Raw genomic sequence first — 5,133 nt, forward strand, 5'->3', positions numbered from 1 at the left:
GGAGAATATGTTTTCAAGCTGTTGTTCAAGTAAAGAGTTTTTCCAAGTTTTACAAGAACTCAAATAGAAAGAGGGTCATACTTCCGTTCCACCCAAATTCATAAGATAAAGAGCGAAAATAATTCTTAAATTATAAATTCATACATGAATTAAAATAGAAAAAGTAATAAAATCAATCCATACAAATAGACAGAGCTCCTAACCTTAACAATGGAGGTTTAGTTACTCATGGTTCAGATAGAAAATAAGGATTCAGGTAAATGTACTGAGTTCTGATGGCATCTAAAGTTAACTAATGGAATCCCTTTTTATAACTAATCCAAATTAATTTAAAATCTAATTATCTAAAATTAAAAATAATATATTTTCCTAAAAATAATATTTGAATTTAAATCAGAATAATTAGCAGGTCTTCGGTTGATGGGTGGGGACCACATGTTTTGTCCATTATGCAGCTTCTACTCTGTGTTTTCTGGGCTGAAAACTGGGTCAAAACAGCCCAAAAATCACCCCTAGCATTTTTCTGTACGTGGCGCATGTCACGCGTACGCGTCGATGGTCTTTTCTGCAAGTCATGCGCACGCGTCGCCATGGTAAGCTCCAAATCACGCGCATGCGTCAGTCACGCGTACGCGTCGCTCCTCGCTGCCATCTCCTTTGATTCTTGTGCTGCAGAAACTCCATCAAATCCAACCGAATATTACCTAAAATAAACAAAATTGCAAAAGACTCAAAGTAGCATCCATATTGGCTAAAAGATAATTAATTCTTTATTAAACTCAACAAATTAGATGCAAATTCACTAGGAAAAGATAGGAAAGATGCTCACGCATCACTACTCACCCTACTTTTTACTTCTTTCATATAATTTTATAAAATTATTAATTAACAAATCATATTTTTTTACTATATTTTTTTTAGTGAAATTGATAGTGACTTAATGAAAAAAAAAATATTGTTATTGATGTTTAATTAATAAAATATATTTAAACTTTGTTTATTATGTGAATTATTTGAGTTCTTTTTTTTCAAGTAAAAAAAAAACTAGAACATTTTATGATAAGAAAGCAAAGTAAAATTGATGCAATTTTTAAGAGAAAATTTACTGACAATGTTGGAGTTCAAACAACTCAACCCTCTAATCTTATTTCACAAGAAGTTCAAGTAATTAAGCTCTCCAATCTTACTCAAAATACACATCAACATGAAACCAAAGTTCCAAGATTACAAAGAGATGTTGATATCTCTTTACTAGAAAGGGATCCAGGAAAGTGATGTCCAATTTGGCAGTATAATGTCAATGAACGTGATAAGATTTGTAGAGCATACATAACAGCTGGGTCATACCAACCAACAAATATTAGCTATCCAGTTTCTGGTACTAACAATCACCGTCGATATTCAATCTTTTTGGTTTAAGAAATTTTCAAGTTGATTAGAATATTCACTATAAAAAGATGCTGCTTATTGTTTGCCTTGCTACTTGTTTGGTAAACATTATAGTGCTTCCAATAATGAAAAAGATATATTTTCAGAGTTAGGATTTAGTAATTAGAAGAAAGTAAACAATGGGGTGAATTGTATATTTGTATGTCACGAGTATTCTATTTCTAATTCTCCCCATAATTTATGTGTGAAAGCTTGTAATGATTTAATGGCTCAATCTAAGCATATAGACAAAATTTTTGATAGGCATAGTGATGAAACTATTGCAAATAACTGCTTAAAGTTGAGGACATCTATTAATACTATTCGATGGCTTGCATTTCAAGCATGTGCATTTAGAGGCGACGATGAAAGTTTTGGATCTTTGAATAGGGAAAATTTTATTGAATTAATAAGCTTTTAGCTTTCTATAATTAGAATGTTAATAACGTTGTCCTTGAAAATGCTCAATATATATCTCCCGGTATTCAAAAAGATATATTGCATATCTTTGTTAGAAAAGTACATGCAACAATTCGAGAAGAAATTGGTGATTCTAAATTTTGTATAATTATTGATGAAGTAAAAGATGAGTCAAAGTCAGAATAAATGTCTGTGATTTTGAGATTTGTAGACAAGCACGGTTGTATTTAAGAAAGATTTTTTTTTATCTTATACATGTTTTTTATACGTGTTTTTTGATATTGAAAATAGAAATTTCATCAGTTCTTTTTCGTCATAATCTTCATGTTCAAAATCTTAGGGAACAAGGGTATGATGGAACTAGTAATATGCGTGGTGAATGGAATGGATTGCAAGCTCTATTTTTGAAAGATTGCCATTTTGCTTATTACATTTATTGTCTTACTCATCGATTACAATTAGCACTTGTTTCTACAGCAAAAGAAGTTTGCTATGTTCATAAATTCTTTTCAAAACTTACACTAATTGTGAATGTTGTGATTGTTTCTCCTAAAAGTCATGATCAAATTGTGACAGGTAGTGGATTTAATCAAATTGGTACTTTACATAGAACTAAAGATACTAGATGGAGGTCTCATTTGAATTCTGTACGTAGCTCTATGCATGTTTGATACTATTTGTGAAGTTCTTGAAAAAAAAAACTGAAGAAGGTAATTTTTCCACTCATGGTGATGCTAGTCAAATGATCTTTGTCAAGCTTTGCAACGAAAAAATCAAGACATATTGAATGCTTTAACTCTAGTTTCTACTACCAAGACTTTAATCCAAAGAATAAGAGAATCAAGTTGGGATGCTTTCATAAAATAATTATTTTATTTTGTGAGAAACATGAAGTTAAAGTTTTCTTGATATGAATGCATTGCATATTTCTAGAAGATGCCGAACTCGTAAAATTGTTGACCAAATTTCAGTGTAGCATCATTATAGTGTTAATTTATTTCTGGCTATAATTGATACACAATTGTAAGAGTTTAATGGAAGATTCAATGATAATATGGTGGAATTGCTTACTTTAAGTTCAACTTTAGATCTCAGAGATAATTATAAATTCTTCAGTGTCAACAAAATATGTGAATTAGTAGAACAGTTTTATCTAGATGACTTCAGTGACCAAGAAAAAATTCACATTAGAATGCAAACTCAACATTATAAACTTGATGTTCCTAATCATGTTGACTTAACTAACTTGTGCACAATTTCAGAGTTATGTCAAGGATTAACGAAGACAGGAATGTCTTTAACATATCCTTTGATTAATCGTTTGATTTGCTTGGTATTAACTCTCCCTGTTTCAACTGCTACAATTGAGAGATCTTTTTCAGTTATGAATATTGTAAAAAATAGACTCAGAAACAAAATGGAAGATGAATTTCTTTCTAATTGTCTTTTGATTTACGTTAAGAAGAAAATTGCTGAAAGATTTGACATAGATTCTATTATCAATAAACTTTATGATATGAAGAATCGATGTGTACCACTTCGTTAGTAAAAAATATACATATTTTTTATACTTTAAATATATATTCTTTATCATTATATTTTTGTAATGCATCATATATTATAATTTTTTTGTATATCTTTTTTAATATTAGGTTATGTCACAATAACATTTCTAGATCCATCCCTAATGATGATAACGATGACTCACTTAACTCAATTGGACTTTCATAACAACCATCACTAATCATTTTTGGCACATCTACAACATGCTCAAAATAGATATAAGACTCATCATTCTCTCTATTCTTCATCTTGTTAACCGTCATTTTATTTATCTCACAATCACCCTTAATAACATAAAGCTCAAATTTTATGTTAGTGGCACTAACATTTAACCGGTAGTCTCCTTGTACTCTTCATCCCAACTCTTTAAATAAAAAAAAAATCACATAATCCAAGTTTAATAGTAAAATCTTTTTCACAGACCCATGTACATACATAAGGAATCCATCACTGTCTTTTGAAATCCCCCTGTAGTGAAACACAGGTACAACAAGGAATTTAGACATCTGTAGAATGTAAAAAAAATATATATATTTATCGAACATTATATAATAAATTAACTAGTTTTTACAACTTAGAATGCAACAGCAACGAAATTTTTTTATTTTTCCAATGTTAAATGTACTTGTTGACAATTAACAATGCAGGTTTGATTTTAAGAAAAATGATAAATAAATTCTTGACTTTTTAGTCTGTAGACATTTAAGTCTCTAAATATTTAAAAATATATTTAAGTCTCTGATTTTTTCAAAATCCGGACACATTGATCCTTAAGTCTAACTTGTCGCATTTTAAAAACTCTCACACGTGTGTATCCATAACAACCATATCAATACAATGGAATCACGTTGATTTATCTGTTGAGTCTCACTGACCCAAGTAAACATGAGAGATCGATATGTTTAAATTTTAAAAAGATAAGAAATTTAAATGTATTTTAAAATTTTAAAAGACTTAAATATTCACAAATCAAAAAGTTAATGACCTATTTATTCTTTTCTCTTTATTTTAATATTCTCTATCCTATCGTTTATGTCTCTTTCATAATGGATCACTCCTACAGACTCAGGACCACAAAAAACTCAAGAATTTGACTTTTATGATAAAAAAAAAGGAATATAACTAGCTTACCTCAACTGTGTCTCACCACCAATGCCGTCTCAACATTCGTCAACAACGCTGCCAGTAGCATCGTTAGCAACACTGTCAGTAGCAACCTCCAATACCACGCAACTTCAACTGCTCGAGAGGAAGAAGATCAATGAGTGCTAGAGTTTGATGGTAATTATTGTGAATGACTGATGGGTTAAAATGAACCCTCTTCTCCTTTTTAGAAGTGAGATGTGTTCACCACAAAGAATACGGCATCGTTTTGTCCATGCTAGCATAGACAAATTAGTTCTCATTCAATTTGGAATTACTAATTCAAGAGATAATGAACACCTCATCTCTTTCATATTTATGTAGACATTTTTCGTTAGTCTTTAACGTTAGACTCGACGGAAAAATTGTGTTATCCCAAAATTTATAAGGACAGAAACTAATTTAAATTTTTAAATTCTCAAATATCGCATCGTCTCTCAAAATAAAAATCAGAAATCAAAGTGAATGTTTACACCCTAAGAATTAAGAAGGAAGAAGTTATGTGTGCTTGTCTTGACCCATACGTTTCAAAACTCAAAAGTCATAGCCATAAAAATCAGTTTGGTGTATATTGCGTAC

The 5,133-nt window shown here is 30.3% G+C and overlaps 1 long non-coding RNA gene across 1 annotated transcript; it reads right to left on the reverse strand.

The window, feature by feature from the left end:
* Positions 1-3,658: 3,658 nt before the first annotated feature.
* Positions 3,659-5,133, reverse strand: LOC140175295 (uncharacterized). The gene is made up of 2 exons (XR_011865526.1): positions 4,543-5,133; positions 3,659-3,879 (listed from the first exon to the last, which is right to left on the reverse strand). It is a non-coding gene; the product is annotated as an uncharacterized lncRNA (long non-coding RNA).

The sequence above is a fragment of the Arachis hypogaea genome, chromosome 9, assembly GCF_003086295.3.
Source record: "Arachis hypogaea cultivar Tifrunner chromosome 9, arahy.Tifrunner.gnm2.J5K5, whole genome shotgun sequence".
Lineage (NCBI taxonomy): Eukaryota > Viridiplantae > Streptophyta > Magnoliopsida > Fabales > Fabaceae > Arachis > Arachis hypogaea.